The following is a 23,255-nucleotide window of genomic DNA, read 5'->3' on the forward strand; positions in this document are numbered from 1 at the left end:
AATTTATTGCATTTTTAGTGCAAGTGGCTTGTAAATCTCTATAAACTAGGGTTTTGTACAAAAATGGCATTTTCCCTAACATTCCACAGTTGAAACTTGTTGAGACTTGTTGGAATGTTATGAGGGCTTGTAGATATGGTTTGTTTGTTTTTTTGTAGTAGGGGAAGCCATGTTGTGGATTTGCCACCATGCCCTAGCTTGGCTTGTGTGCTTGGCAAGCATAAGGAAAGAGTGAAAATGAGCCCTAGATCATATTGGGCATTGCACAAAAGTAGAAGAAGGGTGGAGAAGAGTGGAGTAGGTGTATACAGACCCTAAACAACCAAAACTTTCCATTTTTTATCAGATTAAAGAGGTTTAAAACTATTGCTCCAAGTTTGTGGTGTAGAAGGGGCAATTAGGCCTCTTTAGCCCTATAAAGGTTAGACACCTTAGATGCAAAACCCAGATGAAATTTCTTGATATTATGTGTAATCTCCATAAGGGTATCCAAAAAGACAATTAAGTCCTAGGGTTGTTGGAAATAATTTTGAATTGTTTCTGTTTTACCAGTTCATAAGGGCTACAAGGAATAAGCCTCAAAAAAGCCTAAATGAACCAAGCCACTATCAACCTTGAAATTGGTAAAGGGAAGATGCCTTGGAGAGTGTGAAAGGGTGTATTTAGGGACTGATACAACCATCCAAATGATAGATTGTGGAAGTGGAGAAAAGTTCCTAAGTTGAGGGCTTGTACCCACAATGTGAGTGAGTAGGTTGAGTTTACTCAAGATGAGTCCAAGAGAGTTTGGAACTCTCATTAATAATTAGAACTTCCCATATTCCAAGGAGCTAAGGAGAAGGTCAGGGAGGATTTATAGAAGACCCTAGGAGAGAGAGATAGTGTTGAGCCATTGGTTGGTTCAAGAGAAGCCTTGAGAAGAAGCCAATTGGCACCGGTTGGAGAAATGAGTACATAACCTCTACATCACTTACCCTTTCAAAAAAAATCATACAATGTTGGAATAAAATGAACCCAAGAACACTCAGAGGGGGGGGTGAATCAATGTTCTGTCGATAACACAAGATTTTAACCTTTTATTATATACACATATAAACCGGAAAATGAACATATAACATGAACCAAATAAACCAACCACATGAATGAACACCATAACACAGAGAATTTATACGTGGAAAACCTCAAAGAGGAAAAACCATGGTGGGATTCATAACCCACAATATCAATTCACTGGCCATATGAAAGATATTACATAGAATGGGGGCATGCACATGCATGAAGGCACACTGCCTAGAGCACACTGCTCAACACAAAAGAGTCTCACTGACTACAAGCTTCTGCTGAAATAAAATAGTACTGGTGAACTCACAAAATGCATCTGCAATGCCAAAAAGAGTTCTAGTTAAAGCTATGTTCTATACCAGTTCATAAACCCTGAACCTTCTACAGGTACCTCCTCTTCCTCCAAGAATGCTTTACAAACTATTACTGATCATAACATGATATTACATTTGTATACAAAATATCTACATACATATCCTTCGCATCACACAGTTCTGCTACCATGTCATATACCTTTTCCTATATCAAAATGACCTAACAGACTGACTTATATACCCTTTACAAACAATATGCCTTATGTAGGCTTACAATAAAAAATATATTCAATGTCGACCCAATACAATAATTACAAAATGATTTTACAATAAAACCTTTTGGATCAGACAGATGTCCGCTTCACTAAAATGTTGAATGTCAATGTCGGTGTCGGTGCCAGTGATGACCCTGAATACTCAATGTTGGTATCCATTGGTGTATGCCTCCAAATGTTGGTATATGTTGGTATATGGCTTCAATAGAATCTTGTTGATATTGTAGATGTCTAAAAATGGTCAATGCTTGCGGAGTCACACTTTAACATTGGCGCATTGCCTTATTTTAGGGTTTTTGCGTTGCATTAACATTTCTTCTATGTCATGCACTTGGTCTTTATCATTTGCGAGCATCGAGTCCTTCTTCAGCATTCTTCATTTGTCTCGCTTTTGAATTTGGTCTTGTCGATAACAATCTTCAGTCATGATTTTGGTCAATCTTATCCTGTCGCATCAATGTGCGTGCTCATTTGGCATATTTTGACATCGTCAATTCGATTTCATTTTAGGACATTGTCAATCCTAATTGATGATGGAATTAGGGTTTTGTCCTCTTATCAATCTTATCATTTTGCAATCGATTTGTCATCGATCATTGTCCTTTTCAATCTTGTCATCTTGCGATCGATTTGTCATCGATCGTTGTCATTTTCAATCTTGTCAATTTTGCGATCAATTTGTCATCGATCGTTGTCATTTTTAATCTTGTCACCTTGCGTTCGATTTGTCATCGATCATTGTCATTTTCAATCTTGTCATTTTGTGATCGATTTGTCATCGATTGTCGTCTTTCTCAATCATGTCAATTTGGATCAATTAGTCATTGTTTCTCATCAATTGGTGCATTTATCAATCAAATCACTTGTCAGCATTGGTCCTTTTTTAATCAGAATCATGATCGAATCGACATCAATTATCTTTTGTCAAGACCTAATTGTCATTCTTGCATTTCTAATTCATCTTCTAGGGTTTCATGATTTATTTATTTAATCTTGTTTGTCATTTCTAATTGGATGAATTTCTTCAATCAAGGCCCCTGGTTGAATCAATCATGCTTCTAGTACCCTTATGCTGTCGTCTCATCTTGCTTTCATATCATGCTTATGCACTAGTAGGTGAGATCCACAAACAAAGCTATTTGAACAAGAAATTTGCATTTGGTTTGCTTAGATTTCATATTGAATGTCTTGTTTTAATGTTTTCATTGAATGTTTTTAGGATTGTTATCATTGCATTTGAGTTTTCGTGATTGAACTAGGCTAATGTTATATTTGCTTTGATGATTTCCACATTTCCTATCTACATTAATTGGTGAACCTGATGTGAACTAACCCCCTAACCATGCTTTTGAGTGCTTTTGAGATGATTTGCAGGTAAAAAACCCAAGAAACAGGGTAATTCAGGGCTTTCTGAGAACTTCTGCGCCTGTGTAGGAGCAATTTGTGCCTGTGTCAAGCAATCTGCACCTATGTCAAGGACTTTTGTGCCTGTGTCAAAGGGACCTGCGCCTGTGTTACTTCATTCTGTGCTTGTGTTACTGCATTATGCGCCTGTGTAAGGCCAGAAACAGAGGTAAAAATCAGTGTTTTTACTTGCAAATTACTTTATTTTGCATTCTATTTCTACATTTTGGTTTTTCTTTGGTACTGATCCTCTGTGCAGCACCTTGGCATTACGCATGACAAAGACAAAAATGAAACTGCTAACAAATTTTATGCAGGTTCGCTAGTCAAAGATCAAACAAATCAAACTTCTGACTTGGTGATTTTGCAGGTTGCCTTGTACTCCAACTAAACTTTGTGTTTGTAATTCATAATTAGGCACCTAGTATGATTGCTAAATAGGATGGAATGAACGTGTGTTTGCTTTGATTGTTGAGTTTGACATTGGAGTAGGAGGGTATGCTCTCATCCTTCTTAGGGTGATCAGAAATCTAGATCGTTGATACCATTCTCATGGCTCAGATTGTTTGTTACCTTTAGAGGGCCTGCCTTCCCAACCATTTGCTTTCTTTTCCAAGCAAGTGACAATCATGAGAAGGAAATGACCCAAAGTGAGTACAGCTAGAGTACCTTGGCATTCTAACTCACTATAAATAAATACCTGATGGGCGAAAGCTTTGAAGGAAGGGTTACGTGGGAATTGTAGTTACTTGGGAAGTGATGACCCTTGGACTCTTTCTCATATCAACATCTAAGTAGGGCCTCAAGGTCTAAATCATGCTTGTACGACTACATTTGTTTGGTATCTTGGTGGGCTTAATGTCTCAATCACGCTTGCATGACACCAAGGAGTAACGCTTAATAGAAATCCTTACTAAACACCTTGTATTTAGAGGCCAAAAATCCTTCTAGTTGCTTGAGAAGGACGAGTTCGGATACTTGGAAGAGATACTAAGTTTTCCATGAGGAGATTTCCATGGGGACTGATGCTTGGCTACCTTGAGAAGTGAGTGTCGTGGAGGGGAGCCTATGGGGTCAAGCATCTATGTATTCTCCTTGAATCTCATAATGAGTCTACCTCTCAAGTACCTACTATCCTTGCCTACCATAAGAAATGTGTGAATGAGCATGATTGTCTTGAGTCTAAGTTAAAATATCTTGTCTTCTTTACTTGTCAAAAGTTGAGTTGTGTCTCATTTCAAAACAAGACAAATTGATTCAAAACAAGGTTAAACACAAGAGTATTTCATCCAACAAAGTTCAAAACACCTTCAAACATGGTTGTCAAACATTTTTCAAAATCTTGTCTCAACATTCATGTCACTTAGATTTAGGTTCATCCTAGGTTTGCATTTTACAAGTTCATTGTCAACTACCAAGGTTAGGTTTCACCTAGGTCATACTCCTTTGCATATCAATAAGGGTCATCCATTTGCATGTGTCCTCTTGCATTAGAGTAATACCATTTCATAATTCAACCTTAGGTTTTGTCTTAGGTTGACATTGTCATACATTTGCAATTGCATCTTTGTCCTCATAACATTAGGTCACATTTGCATACCCTAGGTCTCTTCATCAAGCTTAGGTCATTATCATATCATATTAGGGTCATTTGCATAGTAATTGTCCCTTTGCATATACTGTCAAAACTAGGTTTTGTCATACTTGAGTAATGCAAATCTTTGATAAACCCTAAGTTATTGTTAGGAAGTCTTGACCTTATCAAACTTTTGTCTTTTTGTCATCAATGTCATTTGGTCAAACCTAGCTTAGTATCCAAGCATATAGGTGAGACATTGTTAATTTGTCCTATTGTCACTTGGTCCTTTTGTCCTTTGAGGTCTAGAAATCATTTCAGTTTCCTAAGGGTTTCATTTTTAGAATTGCATTCATGAGTTTGTCAAAATCTTGAAAAACAACAAAAACATTAAGTTACATTGTCATCCTTTAGGTTGCATTTGTCAATCCCATTAGTTGCATTGCATAGTGACATGTTTGTTGAAATGAGGTCTCAACCTTCTTATGAAGCCATGTCATCACAATTGAGCAATCAATCATGTCAATCCAATCTCTACATGTCTCAAAACTTGGATCAAACTTATCATGATGATGTAAATGTCCAAATACAAAAACTAGAGGAGAAACTAGCTCAAGAAAATGAGATTTTGGAACAAAGAGTGAAAAACATTGAGAAGAATAGATCACAAATGTCCAAAATGTTTCAAAAATTTATAGGTCGAAGTCCAAAGATTGAGCCAATTGATGTAAGATCTCTTCTTGAACGATCAAACATACTAGCTCTCCTCTCACAAATAGAGATGATGAAACAATTTCAAGAAAAGAGACAACATCAATTTCAACATTATGTGCCTCCACAACAAGAACAAGAAGGTGTTTTCTATCAATCAGATTTTCAACCATCACAACCAATTGTTCAACAGTTCGAACATTTCCAACAGACACAACCAATGGTCCAACATATACAACCAACACAACCAATGGTCCAATTTCAACAATATGTCCAACCAACTATACAATGTCAACAAATAGTTCAACCAATGGTGGAATATCAACAAGTTCAATCAACATATCAATGTCAACAACCACAACCAAACATTCAAAAACAAAGGTTGCAGCCCACACCAAGCCAAGTTTCAAACATGTCAGAACAAATGAACCAAGTCCAATATCAAAACATGAAATCAAACCAAATCCTTGCTAAACAAGTTCAAATTCCATATTCAACTATGTCAAAACCTCGAAAGAAAGGTGGCTTTATTGCAATGCTCTTAAGGAAACTACCAAGTGAGTTCTTTGAGGAAGATCAAGATAATACACTTATGTCTAGCAATGCCTCATCTCCCCACAAACAAATTGACTCTCCAGTGGTGTCTATCCCTACACCTTTAGAACTTTCACAAGAACCTTCCATATTGTCCTCATCAAACAATACACCCAAGGATGAAATTATCCAAGGGCTATCCATAATTGATTGCCAAGATAATCCAATTCATGATGCACATCCTTGTCATGTTCCAGAAATACAAGACCCAATGCCACCATGCACTTTATTGCCATTACCTATTTTAGAGGACCCCATTCGAAGTCCCTCTTCCTCATGTTCAAGCATTGATTCCTTGCCAGAATCCATCACAAATGTTCAAAGTGCATTTCCTTCATGCCAAAACATTGATTCATTGTCAAAATCCTCCATGCATATCCAAATTCCAACCCCATGTCAAGAGGATAATTTAGAGCATGAAGAAATGAGTCCTAAAGAAAATCAAGATCAAGATCCTGAAACCTTATCATCCCATCCAATTGTTGACCAGGACCCCATGTTCCCAGACACTCATGATGATTCCCCTATTCTTGTCCATCCTATCCAAAGTCCTATTGACACTCCATTCCCTGAGAAAGATCAAGATATCCTAGTCCATCCAATCCCAAACGATCCCATTCCATTTCATGAAAAAAATGTCCTTTCAAATCCCATTGACATTCAAGATATTTCTTCCATCCTTTCCGATGATCCCATTAAAAGTCAAGAGCAAAGAAACTTTAAAGAGGATTCCAATGATCTTCCTCCTTGTCAAGATCAAATTATTCCTTTAAATCCTCCACAATATCTTTTTGTTCCTCCATCGCCTTGTCTTAATGCTCCATATACACTCCAAGATCACATTTCTTTTAATGATCCCATTATTTTTCCCATTCCATCTCTTGAAGAGCCTGTCATTGAACCATGTCCACTACACAATCCTAGTCCCCCTCATGATCCTAATCCCCCTCATGATTCTAACATGTTAGTGCAAGATGCTCATGAACTCTCAACATGCATAATGGGTTCTTCCACTTTGGTGCAATCCGATCCACTTCAAGATCTCATTATTTCTCTCATATCATATCCACCTCATAATGGACTCACGTCTTCTTCCCAAAGAAAAGAATATCCTACAAGTCAAGATATTCATAAAGGCAAAGGAGTAGACCTTCATGAGAAAGAACCCCTCCATATCAAAGAAGATCTTAAGGGTCATGTCTACACAACTCACTCTCAAGACATTGGTATCCCTCCATCAAAATCAAAACATACACCTTCCCCATCATACTTTCCATCCATCTTAGGTCCGTATATCCCTTCATCCTCTATGCAAGGTCAGAAAAGGCACACATCCTTCAGTAAATTTCATCAATCCAAAAGAACTCCATTTCATTCATATCCATCCATGCATTCCTTTCCCCCTCCAAGCAATTTGGATGCCAAGCATAAAAGTCATAAGTCTAAAAATCCACAGGTATTCAAGGATCAACATGTCCAATATAATCAACATGTCAAAACAAAGAAAAATTTGATCTATAAAGAAAAGGAAAAATCCAAAAGGTCACAAAGGCCCACTACTCAAAAACAAAATTCAAAATATATATGGGTTCCTAAATCCCTTGTGCAAGCAATGCACTCCAAGGAACCACAAAAGCATGAAAAATCCAAAACAATGTGGGTTCCTAAGCAACTCCTTGAAGCACAAAAGCCTAAAGAAAAATCTAACTTGGCATCCAAAATTGATATTCCTCCATCCAACCCTCTCAAATCTATTCCTCCATCACTTCCTTCTTCCATTTTGGGTCCTTATGTCCACAAATCCCTAGCTATTCCTTCATCAAAATCTCCATATCCAAAACCCACTCTTCCTCCATCAGTCCATCACCCCTCAAGGTGTGTGCCAATGTTGATCTTGCCTTCATTTCCATCTACTCAAGCCCAATTATTCCAATACCCTATCCATTATCCAATGCATATTTTCCATCCTTCAATCCCTTTGATCCAATCCTTTGCATAAATCCTTGACTTAGTTTCATCTTATTTTCCATGTCCTTATCCTACCAACGTCTTTGAGCATACCTTTAAAGGTCATGGTCCATTTTTTTCAAGGCTACTATCCAAAAAAAAAAGACGCTTGAGTCCTTCTTCCATCCCCTATCATGTGTCCATATTCTATTGAAAAAGTCAAAATACAAAAAAAACAAAAAAAAAAGTGAAAAAAAAAGAAAAGAAAGAAAAAAGTAAAGCAAAAATAATTCGTCCACTAGTGAAAACCTGGCAAACAGGTGCCTTGGGCAAGTACCATGATGAAAACTGGCAAACAGATGTCATGCGTAATCTATGAACTTCTTGCACACCACACTTGGGGGCAGGTTTCCTCCTTCGTATCCTATTGCCCTTCATTATCCTATCATACCATGTCATTACCCTTCATATCCTATTGTCCCTCATGTCCAATTTCCTCTCTCCACCTTTGATCTTGACAAGGCTGAGGATCTTCATGAGCATCATGTATCTTGTTTGTAGCTTTTAGTCTATCATAGCTTTTGGTCTTTATCCATTTGCTTATTATAACTTTTCATCCATATTCCCTATCTTATTGCAACTTTCTGCCACTATCCTGTATCCTATCCCGACCTTCAGTCCATGTCCCTAATCCATTCTTGGTCTTGCTTATCCTATCCATATCTTATCACTATCCATACACTCTTTTTCATTCCTTGATCTTGATCTGACATAAGGACACAAAATTTAAACATGGTTTCAAACACCTCTTGACATGTCCCTCATGCTATGTCACTGCTTTACATTGTCATATCCAGTCTCTTGTCCCATCACGCAATAGCCCTTGAAAATTGCATTCGCATTGTCTCCATAATAAAAGGCCTTTGTCTTCCCTCTATCCACCAACATTTCAGCAAGCCTATTTATTCACCTGTCATATTCCTTGCCTTGCTAGACACTGGGGGCAAAATCATAAAACTTGAAAAATGTCCTGAAATAATCCAAAAAAAATTGAAAAATGTCATGAAAAAATCCAAAAAATCAAATAATGTCCTGAAATAATAATAAAAAAATCAAATAAAGTCCTGAAATAATCCAAAAAAATCAAAAATGTCCTGAAAAAATCCAAAAAAATCAAATAATGTCCTGAAAAAATCATAAAAAATCAAATAATGTCTTGAAATAATCCAAAAAAAAAATCAAAAAAAAAGTCCTGAGATAATCCCTAAAAAGTCAAATAAAGTCCTGAAAAAATGAACAAAAACATTATAAAACTCGCAAAACAAAAACAAAAATATCCCCTCTGTGCATAGATCACTGAGCATCCCTCCAACGACATGCAATCACACATTGTGCTTTAATGGAATCACGCATTCACAGATGAACTTTTTGAATCAAACCAGACATTCAAACTGATTAAAATTGTTATATCAATCAATCAACATCAATATCATTGGTCCTTGGCACACTATCATGGGTCTTATACAGGGTGTGGTATGCTTGAAACTAGACTGTGTCTTGTCTTAGATGGGGTACCACATGTCCTGAAACCAGACAACATGACCGTCTTATCAACACTTTCAACTTTTGACAATGAAGATCAAGATGTTTGTTTGACTTGTTGGAATTAGCGAGTCTTATCATTTACTGATTTCTCTTCGATCATGTTCCTATGTTGCTCGATGATGTCACTGAGTGATTTAGAGTGACCGGGATGGTTCATGGTCCCTTTCTTTTTTGTTGTGATTGTTGTTTGTGGAATGTTTGTTACAAACCAGGGCAACTGTATCATTGGGTGTCTGTGATAAGTACGTTCACTTTGTGAACGCTGCACATACCTCGACCCTTGATGTATGCCCCCTAGGATGCCTCACTCATTCCTTGTGTGCGATGTGTCTGTCTTTTGCAAAAAGGGTTGCATTTCAGCTCTAGCCTTCAATGCCATGATGCTAAGCATCCATTTTGTTACATTAAATAAAGGTTCTCACCTACAAAGTGCATTAGTGAAAGCAAGTTTTTCTTCGTCTCTCACTGTCCTCTATCTCATTTCTTCTTATTAACATTCTCTTCCGTCAGTTTGCGCAGTCAGTCTGATCTCGTTCTTCGATCTCCAAACACATAAGTTGCATCCTGCATTCATTGGTTAGTACATTTACATTATATCAAGCATTACATCAAGCATTTTATCCATTTCATATTATAAATGCATAAAAAATACATAAAATACATCCATACATGTTCCATAATGGTACATAAACAGTGCATAAGACATCCATACATGGAAAATAAACATATGTCATAACACATTGCATCCCATCATATCGATGCATATCATATCATATATCACAATAATATCGGAGTACAAAATTGGAGTGTCTGTCCTAAGTATGGCCCGCAGGCTGACTATATAATATCACACTACATAATGTCAACTGTCTGTCATAAGGAGCATGTGCCTCTGTCACTGGGTGCTCCCTATGTCCTCCTCATCCCTACCATGTCTCAAGGATGATGTCCCTCCTACCCCTGGTCTAGGCTATGGTGGTCTCATAGGTCCACTCACCCCCATGCTGCTCACTGACCTCTGAGAACGTGGCCTGCTCTCTGTCCTCAATCATGCCCGATATGAAGTTGCTCTTTGCTCTGGTGGAACTACACTCTCAAATAGTGTCCTCCAATGGCGTATCTCCTCTCCGGTCTCTACCAACATCTGTGCCATCTCACGTGCACTGGCACCCCTAATTGACCCAATATACTCGGTGACTCTCTGTTCTTCTTGTTGTGCCTGAGTTATTGTTGTATCTCAAGCCGCTGTAAGTCTGGCTATCTCCACTCTGAACTGATCCTTCTCTATCCTCAAGATATCATTCTATCTCTCTAATGTCACAATATGATCATACTGACTCGCTATGGTAGCCCTGCACATCTCCATCTCCTCTATGCTAGCTGTCTCCAGCTCTATGGGTATATCCTATAATGACTCCTGATCGGCTAAATCTAGCTCATAATTGTCATCCCCCTCATCCTCATCACCACCCTCATCCTCCTCATCCTCATCATCTCGCTCCTCCTCTCCTACGAGTGGGAAGTCCTCCTATCTCCTCGGTATCGAAATATCAGGATCTGTCAATGGCACTGGCCGTCATCATGCAAACCATCTCTCATACTCCTCTGTCATCCCAGCATCCACCACATCTGATCTCCAATCCCACTGTCTTTGTTGTAGCTGTGAGAAATCTACATATGCTATGTGTGGTTGAATCATCCTCCCCCACTGACTCGTCTCTCTGTGAGATCGGGCAAGGTGTGCAGTCCCTCTAGGTACCTCCTGCCTCTCTCCAAACTGTCGTCTGACTCTCTCTGGTAGGTACATCTCAACCACTCTCTTGTGATTCACTAGTTGCCCAATCAAGTATCTCTCCTGTCTGCAATACGGTAGCTCATCACTATCATCTGACCATCCAGGGCAATCAAGATATGGCCTCCATGTGAACTCTCTCAGTCTGTCTAGCTCATGTCGCCAATACAATATGTATCCAAAAGGACCCTATCTCAGTGCTCCTCCATAGAAATACACATATGGTTGATGTGGTACTACCTATCTCTCTGCAATTGGTCGACATATGGCTATGTGCTCAAATGCCCATACCTGTAACAGTGTGACCCCACAGCTCAAAGTCTGAACTCCCTGATATGCTATCTGATGCAACTGAAAATATAGCATCACGAGCACACATGTTCCCCATGCATATACAGTACCCTCTATTGCCATCCTCTCTAGCACTCTTCCCCATCCAATAGGGAATCCATGTCCTCATCTATCCCCTACTAATAGGCATGCTATCACCACTGCTATAACCACATATCGCCGATCATACTCTGATGCCATGGTCTCCCAGCCAATCTCCCTCTCTACGATATCCAAATCATCTGCGTTGCACTCAAATAATCTGCACAACGTGTCTCTCCATGTCACTGGGTCATACTCTATCATCTCCCCATGAATCAAAATGTGGAGGATACGCCATACATCCTCTAGTGTCACAATCGCCTCTCCAGTCGCCAGATGGAATGAGGAAGTCTCTGAATGCCATCGCTCTGCCAATGCGGTAAGTAGTCCTATGTTTGCCCTAATCTCAGGCATGAATGTGATATAATATATTCCAAGTCCTGCTAATGTATCTTTGTCCGTGCTTCTCAGTCTATGTCATAACATGAAGCAGTCAGGTCGGTTCTCCCGCGTGATCAATGGATATTGTCGACTCTGCATCACAATTGGGGCACACTTTGTCAATTTTAGGGTTTGCTCCTACAGGTTGCATTTCCTCATTTCATCCACAAATTAGGGTGTTCTTTATCTATTTTGACCTATCCTACCCTTATCCCCCCTTTTCGGATCATTCGCATGTTGTTTTTGACCAAAATTGAGTTCCCAGTGAACAACTGCACCTGTGTGTTGTATCTTGCACCTGTGTTGCATTGACTTGCACCTGTGTACCCTACACAAGCACAAGATACCCTAAACAAGCACAGGATGCGCTCACACAGGCGCAGAAGTCACTTTCAGCATTCTTTGTGGGCCCCGCAATGTCTCGCAAGCGATCAAAATTCATAAAATTGACAATATGGGTTTTTGAGATACATACCGCTGCTCCCGCATCGTCCAGTCATCTATATGTGTGTACATGTTCTCCAAGGTGATCTGCCATTGGAATGTTCACCATCTCTCTGCAACAGTCCTTTTCCAGAGCAACAAATCCTCCTCTTTGGCTAGTGCAAATGAGCTCTTTTCACCCTCTTTGTCTCATTTATAGATCTTTGTCAGTGCATAGATGGATGTGCACTCTCTCCATCTCATGCTAGTCGTGGTCTTTTGCACCTTAAATTGCTTGTCATTTGTGCATCTGATCCTTGATTGTCAATCTGTTTGCTCCTATCATTTTCTATCATTCTTATCGATCAATTGGCCTCTTTTCTGGATGTTTCCAGCCAATTCCTTGAGGGGGCATGCATATGCTATTATCAGTATCTAGGGTATTTTCATTATTCTTCTTTGAAACAATGCTTAATATCACATTGTCTCAAAGAGGGGCAAAATGTAGACGTCTAAAAATGGTCAACGCTTGCGGAGTCATACTTTAACATTGGTGCATTGCCTTATTTTAGGGTTTTGCATCGCATTAACATTTCTTCTATGTCACGCACTTGGTCTTTATCATTTGCGAGCATCGAGTCCTTCTTCAGCATTCTTCATTTGTCTCGCTTTTGAATTTGGTCTTGTCGATAACAATCTTCAGTCATGCTTTTGGTGGATCTTATCCTATCGCACAATGTGTGTGCTCATTTGGCATATTTTGACATTGTCAATTCGATTTCATTTCAGGACATCATCAATCCTAATCGATGATGGAATTAGGGTTTTGTCCTCTTATCAATCTTATCATTTTGCGATCGATTTGTCATCGATCGTTGTCCTTTTCAATCTTGTCATCTTGCGATCGATTTGTCATTGATCGTTGTCATTTTCAATCTTGTCAATTTTGTCATCAATTTGTCATCAATCGTTGTCATTTTTAATCTTGTTATCTTGCAATTGATTTGTCATCGATTGTTGTCATTTTCAATCTTGTCATTTTGTGATCGATTTGTCATCGATCGTCGTCTTTCTCAATCATGTCAATTTGGATCAATTAGTCATTGTTCCTCATCAATCGGTGCATTTATCAATCAAATCACTTGTCAGCATTGGTCCTTTGTTAATCAGAATCATGATCGAATCGACATCAATTATCTTTTGTCAAGACCTAATTGTCATTCTTGCATTTCTAATTCATCTTCTAGGGTTTCATAATTTATTCATTTAATCTTGTTTGTCATTCTCCCTCTAGGTTAAATAATTTATTTATTTATCCTAAGTCTTCTTGTCACAATTAAATGTTTATTTAATTGGCTAACTAATTCCTCCCTCTTTGTGAATTAATTAATGAATGAAAAATTATTAATTAATTTACCTAATTTTCCAATTTCTCCTAATTCCTAATTTTCTAATTTTCATCAATTTCTAAATTCCTAATTTCTAAATCATCTAATTTCTCTTATTTCTCCTAATTTCATGGGAATGACATAGCAAATTTGTCATAATTTGTCATAATTGTCAATCAAGCAATTTTGACATAGCAATTTGTCATAATTATCAATCAATCAATCTTGCATAGAAAGTGTCAATTTGTCATAATTTGTCGTATTTGTCATTCTTGATTTGAAATTTCCTTTCAAATCTCTTCATGCTAATCTTGTCTTTTCTCCAATTTGTCTATAAATTGGATGAATTTCTTCAATCAAGGCCCCTGGTCGAATCAATCATGCTTCTAGTACCCTTATCTTGTCGTCTCGTCTTGCTTTCATATCATGCTTATGCACTAGTAGGTGAGATCCACAAACAAATCTATTTGAAGGAGAAGGAAGGACAATGGAGCCACATGAAGGAGACATCTGCATTTGGTTTGCTTAGATTTCATATTGAATGTCTTGTTTTCATGTTTTCATTTAATGTTTTTAGGATTGTTATCACTGCATTTGAGTTTTCGTGATTGAACTAGGCTAATGTTATATTTGCTTTGATGATTTCCACATTTCCTATCTACAGATATCAATGACAACATATGATTCTAATGAGTGTCAATTGCCAACAATCTCCCCCTTTGGCATTGATAGCAACACTCATGTGAAAAATGGATTCTATGTCGGTTCAACTAAAAAATGAATCATGCTCCCCCTGAGCTAATTGACCCTGTCAGCAATATACTTTGCCTATCCTCCCCTTAGGATTACATACATATTTTTCACATACATATACTCCCCCTTTAGCATCAATGCCAAAGACCGGTGAAAGAATTGAAAGAATAATTACAGATTACCAAAGCTTGAACAATCTCAAAATTTATGGGTAAGCCTTCTCTAGCAATTGTACATAGGTATCCCAGCCGATTTTCAATGTTTCGAATATGGATACAAGTCCACTCATTAAATGTGCTAGTGTTTCTTTCTCAGTAACTTCTATCAATGTGGGCTTTGCAAGCATATCCATACATTCCCTCTTATATACACCAAGTGAATCCAATCTTGGACTCACCAAACCTCTAAGACTCCTTGCTCTCTAAATGATCATGTCTCTTTCCTTTTCAAAAGAAAAAACTTGGTTCTCCAAAGTCAAAATTTATCCATCAATGGAAGTTGTAAGTGAAGTTAGTCCATCAGAAGAATTAGCAATATTAGCTATCTTTTCATGTTATTCCTTTAACCTCTGATCTAGATCAGCTGTAAGAATTTGTATATTACAACAGACCCTGTAGATGTTAGTACATTGTTTCAAAGAATTTTCAATGAGTGCAAGTTTATCTTTAACCTTCCTCTTCTCCATCTCAATAATCTAGTCAAAAGTTGCTTTCTTGGCCAGAGTAAATCTTTCAAGTGCTTTCTTGTCTAAAATCTGCTACAATGACTGAAAGTTTTTAGATGTGTGTTTTGTTAACACCTTAAGCTTGCCGGAAGGGCTTGCTTCATTTTCAATCATACAATCAGGAATCAATCTATGCAAAATTGTTATTGATTGATCTATTATTCTTTTGTCTGTAGATCCCTCCTTCATTAGCTCTATAGGACTCATCTCTGTAATTGATTTCTTCTCAACTTGAGAAGTGTCAATTGCCAAAGTTTTTGCAGGGGAATCAACTGTCAGTTCAATCTCCTTTTCCTTATCTTTGTTATCCTTTGTCGATGAATCTCTTTTCTCCTCCTCTAATGCACAGGTGGCTCCACCACTTCATGTGGTATCAATTACTATCAATGGAGTATTATCCACAATATTATCTATAACCTATACATTATCTATATTACCTTGCCCAGACTATACAAATGTAGTCTCTACTGGTTTAGTCTGTACACTCTCATCAGTTTTTGGTTTAACTGTCAGTTCACTCAAAATTTGAACTGAACTTTCCAAAATTCCTTTCCCTTTAGATTTGTCTAGAATGGTGGGAGTTGTTGCCTTAGAAAATTCTTCTTGAGAGGCGAGAAAATCAAGATCCTTTTGGAAGAATTTGGTCCAACCATCTCTGGTCTCATTTACTATCTCATTGACTCTACCCATCATTAGGCCTATTTGTCGGGTTTTGCTGCTAAAGACTGTTTTATTAGCAGCATCTATACATCTTTTCATTTCCTTATTATTTATAGAGCCACACATATTCAAAAGTTCAACTTCTTTGATCTGCATACCTACCAGTATGTCATGAGCCCAACACTTCTTTCCCAAACCCGATGGCTCATTCATGAAGTATAACATAAAGCAGACAATAAGATTGCCAAACCTAAAAGTTCCTTTCTTAACACCTTTAATCTTCCCAAGATTTATCATTAACTCACTTCTCAGCCATTCACACAAATCATACTTTTCATTATTCTTTATCATCTGATAAATAGCATGGATGCAAGAACTAGCAACAGAGTTTAATCGACTTGATTGAGTTACCTTGTAGTTGATGATCATGTTGGCAAATTTTACATCAGTGCCTTTGATGGTGCTGATCCTCATAGATCTTCCATCATGAGTTGTGTTGGTGAGCTTCTCAACCGCAATGGTGGAGATCTTCTTTCTTGGTTCCTGTCCAACTTTAGGTAAGTCGATGACCACTTGAATAGCTTCTTTGGTAATCATGTGGGGCCGGTCTAGCCAAATGAATTCATTATGGACCCTGCTCAGAACATATCTGATCACTTCATCCTTGAATTTTGGAATGTATAGGATTTTGGTTAACCCTAGATCTTCAATGATTTGATATTCCGGTTTGATAGTACTAAACCTACCTAGTATCATAGATTGATACATCCCCTTGATTTCCTTGATGCCTAAATCCTCCAAGGTGCAGTGAATATAGGCCCTAACATCTTCTACATAAACCATGCCATCGGGAACCCTTGAAAATGTGCCAATAGAGTCTTCCTTCATAGCAATTTGGGGAACTTCCTTGAAAACGGGCCTAAGCGTATCCTTGACCTCAACAACAATGGGATTTACAATAAAAATAGGAGCAGATGATGATCTGAATGTCATTTCAAAGAAATACCTGGATAATAGTCATTGGTTGAAGGGTTTTGATTACTTCTCAAATGACTGCTGGAAATTCTTTGGAATGCCTTTATTTGCTCTTGATTGCTTATGATTTGCTTTTGCTTCGCTCTAGTTTGATCGAGTGTTGGGTGAGTGAAAATGAGTCCATTTTCTCCTTTTATCAATGAGTAAACCTTAATTCATCACTATCATAAATGCTTAGTGATGTGCCCTACTAGATGTCGGTTTCACAGTTTTATGTCAGATAAACTTCCATTAATGATTAATACCACTCTCCAGATCTCTTCTAGATCTCCTTCTAGGGAATATGCAAGATTTTCAATGAATTTTCCAACCCCTAAGGCATATGCCTCAGTTACTAGTTGAATTTCCACTCGGTGCAGGAATGCCCTAGTCTACTAGTGTAGTTACAGGTGCAGTTACCAGTGTAGTTGCATCTCCTTTTGGTTCTTCAGATTTTCTAACCCATCTCTTGGTGTGATCTTGTTGTATTTCATCTATCTTTTTCTTTCCTTTCTCATTTTCTTTATCATTGTTAATCAGTCTTGCTTCTGCAGTACTTAGCAATATGACCTATTTTGTTGCATGCATAACATGTAACATTGTTCTTTCAAATTGCTTTGATATATCTGGTGTCATTCCTTCACCTACATTGATTATCCAAATGACCAAACTATCCACATGCATGACATTTGACATTCATTCTGCAATCTTCTGACTAATGGCCATATTTCTTGCAATTTGTGCATTGACCGGGAACTGAATTGTAGTTTTGATTTGCTCTATTTCTACATTGTCTAGCCATATGCCCAAATTTATTACAAACAAAACATCTACCATTGAATTTTTAAGTATTAGATTGCCTTATTGATTTCCTCTGGTTTGATGAGTTCTGCATACTGGTTGTCTGATCTTCATTTGTAGAACCGGAGTTTTCACCTTGTACAAATCCAAGTCCTCTAGAATCTTCACTATGTCTTTGTCTTTTCAATAAATCATCTAACTATGCAGCACTAATCCTGAATATTTCTTTATACTCACTTGCAGTAGTCAGATCATCTCTCAGAGTAGTTATTTATCTTTCAAGCTCTTGTTCATTATTCTGGGAGTGTACTAAATCAATTCTCAACAAATTATTCTCATGAGTCAATCTGCCACATTCATCAAAATTGTTCTTCAGAGATATAACAAGATTTTCTTGCTTCTTCTTTTTGTCCTCGATATCTTTTGATAACCTCATAGTAAGCTCTTGCATTTTATTCTTCATGAGCATGTTTTCTTGACTTAGCTTCTGACATTGTTCCTTAAGTGCATTTTTCTCTTCATCATCCTGGTTTTGAAAAAGTTTCTTTCTCTTAGCTTGAGTTGATGATAACCTTTCTTGCACAATAAGAATGAATTCATTAGCAGAATTCAATTCATCTTGCAGTTTCAAGTTCTTCATCCTTTCAGCATCATAGTCCTCAAGTGTCATCTCAAGTTTCTTCTCCATAGCCATGTTCAATGATTCTGGTTTTAGGATCTTCCTCAAGTTGTTAAACTTCCTCTGAGGTACCAAGCTCTGATACCAATTGTTGGAATACAATGAACCCAAGAACACTCAAAGGGGGTGGTGAATCAGTGTTCTGTCGATCACACAAGATTTTAACCTTTTATAACATACACATATAAACCGGTAAATGAAGAAACATATAACATGAACCAAATAAACCAGCCACATGAATGAACACCATAACACAAATAATTTATACGTGGAAAACCTCAAAGAGGAAAAACCACGATGGGATTTGTGACCCATAATATCAATTCTCTAGCCATATGAAAGATATTACATAGCATGGGAGCCTGAACATGCAGGAAGGCACACTGCTCAACACAAAAGAGTCTCACTGACTACAAGCTTCTGCTAAAATAAAACAGTACTGGTGAACTCACAAAATGCATCTGCAATGTGAAAAAGAGTTTTGGTTAAAACTTTGTTTTGTACCAGTTCATAAACCCTGAACTTTCTACCGGTATCTCCTCTTCCTCCAATAATTCTTTGCAAACTATCTACTGATCATAGTATGATATTACATTCATATACAAAAGATCTACATACATATCCTTCACATCACACAGTTATGCTACCATGGCATACACCTTGTCCTATATCAAAATGACCTAACAGACTGACTTATATACCCTTTACAAACAATATGCCTTATGTCAGCTTACAATACAAAAGATACCGGCATTGAGTATTCAAGGTCATCACTGACATTGACACCAACATCCAGCATTTCAGATCAGACTGATGTCGACTTCATTGAAATGCTAGATGTCGGTGTCAATGCCAGTGATGACCCTGAATACTCAATGTCGATATCTGTCGATGTATGCCTCCAAATGTTGGTATATGCTGGTATATGCCTTCAATAGAATCTTGTTGCCATCAATGACAACATATGATTCCAATGAGTGTCAATTGCCAACATACACTTGGGCTATTATTGTCCAACTATGGAACGAGATTCTTTTTAGGTAGCTAAAACATGCAAACAATGTGAGATCCATGGAAATTAAATTCATGCACCATCACAAGAACTTCTAGCTTTGGCAACATTATGACCTTTCTACCAATAGGGTCTTGATCTAGTAGGAAAGATATATCCTCCTTCATCCAATGGTCACAAATTCATCCTTGTAGCTATAGAATATTTCACAAAATGGATTGAGGCAGTACCTCTAACGAATATCACAGGAAAACAAATTATTGCATTTATCTTGAACAACATCATATGTCGCTATGGCATACCTATGACCGTTATCATTGATAATGGGCGATCATTCAAGAATCAGGATTTACAAGAGCTATGTGAGAAATTCAAGATCCAACATAGATTCTCCACACCCTACTATCCCCAAGGGAATGGGCAAGAAGAAGCATCAAACAAAACTATTCTAAAAATCCTCAAAAAGATAGTGAATGATGTTGGCAAAGATTGGCATGTTCAATTGAACCCTGCTCTATGGGCCTACAGTACCAGCATCTGCACACCAACAAGGGCCACACCTTTCTCTCTTGTCTATGGATCAAAAGTAATACTGCTAATAGAAGTACAAATACCTTCTCTATGAGTATCATTAAAATGACTTATCCCAAATGAAGAACAATGAGTATCTAGACTACAAGAGTTAGAATTTATCCATGAACAAAGACAAAATGCCTTTGATCATTTAAAGATGTATCAACAAAAAATGTGTCAAAGTTACAATCACAAGGTCAAACCAAGAGATTTTCAAGTTGGAGAACTAGTACTAAAGGAAAATCCACAAAACCAGTCAGATCGATAAAAGAAAAGGAAGTTTGAACCAAACTGGTTAGGTTTGTTTATGGTCACGATAGTATTTGGGTTGGGAGCATATCAGTTATCAACACAGGATGGGAATCAGCTCAAGGAACCCATCAATAACAGGCATCTGAAGAAGTTTTATGTCTAAAAAATAGAAAAATCCAAAAAATCTGAAAAAAGCAGAAAAATAAAAAACAGTGAAAATAATAAAATACAAAAACAGCGAAAACAAAGCAAAAAAAAATCAAATATGAGAAAAAGTGCAATAAAAATAGATGGTGAAAGCCTGGAAATATGCGATATCTGTCAACTAGCTCTTCCATCTATTAGGTGATGGATCCTTCTGCTTTCATTACATTTTCCATCAGCGTTGTTCATATTCATAATAAATCCTGTGTACATACATAGGCATTGTGGGTGATTTATCACCATGGTTTGGATCATTGGGTATATCATAATAAATTTGTTTCTAGGCTTGGGGTAAAATCCTGCACCTAGCTAGGGGCAAAATTTTCCCTCATTTAGAGCTTCATCCAATATGTAGAACAACAGTTAGCCAACGCTTATCGAGCAAAAACTGAGACACATCCAACATTGAACATGGGATCAAATTATCAACCATCACACTATTGCATGTCAGTCTAAGCATTGTTAGATAGTTCAGATAACCGAAAGACAACTAAGAGGGGGGGGGGGTGAATCAGTTGTCACAGATTACTGGAACCATTAGCATTTAAAACTTTAATACGGAAACCCAAAGTATTAATACCAAAATTCTTTTACCAAATACTAAAATAACAGTTAAACCAGTTAAGCATAAACAATAATCACAGAATAAATACCATCCACATGACACCAAGATTTGTATGTGGAAAACCTGGTAAAGGGAAAAACCACGGTGGGAAGCCTACCCATAGTCAGATAATACTTATGCAGTAAGTATGTGAATTACAACTAAGGGGCCTACACTTGTAGGAAGGCCAATAGCCTAGACCGCATTGCTCATCACAAAATGAGCCTCACTGACTACTTAGAAATCCATTCTACAATCTGGAGAAGTGTTGAACTGCAAAAGATAGCATCTCCTATGCCTGAGTATAGTTTTGGTTAATATCAATACCGAAGGACTAAATCCTCTTACATAAACCCAATTCGATCTCCAATGATTGACCAAATCCTCTGCCTAAATGATATTACATTATTCGCACATTACATATCCATTTTCCATTTTCATATATTGAGCTACAATGAGATCTTACATCTATATATACAAACCCTTGACCATAAAAAATTAGGATGGCCACCCGATAATAAACCAATTACATAATTACAAAACATGTTAGCCTTAGACCAAACAAATAATATCCAACACATAAGACATCCTAGAAACATATCGTGAGGTCCAATCCACACGCTTCATTAAACAAGTCCATAACCTAGACCAATCAGGACCAAGTATAGGTCCACACACTACAACAATGATCTCCATCCGCTAAGTATCGAACATGATCACCATCAGCATCCTGAAACTCCACTTGAAGCTGCACCAACACCACTTATGCATATCATCAAAGATCTTCATCAAAAGCTCTACAGATGAAACCCTCTCCGGAACCAAAAACCAAGCTTCTAAGCAAACAGGATAGCATCTGATCACCAGACCAAAACCAACTTACTGAATATGAGCATGAGTATCATGAACAAGCAAATTCCATAACCAAACTATATCATAGCCTACCGGATCATGTCGGATCCAAATCAACCAGAAACCACTCAACCTATCGAGACCAGAAGGGTGTCGGTAAAGCATCCAAACAACTAGTGTTGGAATCAATGACAAAACATCAATGCAACACATAATAAATTCCACCAAATGTCCAACAATATCCCCCTTTGGCATTGATGACAACACTATATGTGAAAAACATCTAAGTACCAAGAAATGCCAAACAAAATCTCCCCCAATGGAAGACAGCCAACAATCTCCCACATATAGTGTTGGTATATGATGAAGCGGTGATAATGTATGTTGTCATTGATGTCATTAAGTGCTCAAGCAAGTGAACTGGTATGAAGATCAGAAGTGGTTATGGTTAATCAGGATGGAGTGGACTGGTGTCGGGGTTCACTAAGTGTGACTACCTGTTGGTAGTCTCAGTTCAACTCTAGGGTTACCAGTGTGGCTTGTGCGGTGCAACCGATGATGTTTTGTGACCAGTTAGTTAAGGAATAAGGATAAGGATAGAGATACCATGTCAGTTGTCTGCACGTGAAGGATTTCTTTGTGGTTCTTATGTGTGAATATTGAATGCATTGAATGCCTACCTTAGGAATAAGTGATTTTCATAGCGGTGTGTGAAGAGCGCGTGATGGGTTATTGATTTTCAAATGCGGTGAATATTGGGAGATGCAGAATGTCTTGAGATCTATTTTAGATCATTTCATTCTATTTAATGTGTTTGGATGGTTAGGATTGGACCACTTGTAAGTGTAAACTTGAAATATTTAGGGTTTAGGGTTTGTGCTACCGACCTAGTTGTTTTCTATAAGGTCGAATGAGTTTTGTTATAGTATTTAGCTGGCAAAAGTTGTGTTTGTGTCCGCATGTTGGAGATTTGATACTTGCCAAACCAGAGTGAGGAATATGTAGAGTGTGATTGCAGAAGAGAGGAACTGAAAAGGATTTGCCTTAGCAAGAAGTGTTGTTATCAGATCGGTGTTTTACCTGTTGTCTTCTAACCATTTCAATTGAAGGTAAATCCCTTGATTGGGTAGCTTTAACATGCTTTGTTGTAAATCCTCTAGCCAGGTTGCTCAAGGTTATTGAGTTATTTAAATCCTCTAGCGAGGTAACTCTTAACAGGGTTT

The sequence above is a fragment of the Cryptomeria japonica genome, chromosome 5, assembly GCF_030272615.1.
Source record: "Cryptomeria japonica chromosome 5, Sugi_1.0, whole genome shotgun sequence".
Taxonomy (NCBI): Eukaryota; Viridiplantae; Streptophyta; class Pinopsida; order Cupressales; family Cupressaceae; genus Cryptomeria; species Cryptomeria japonica.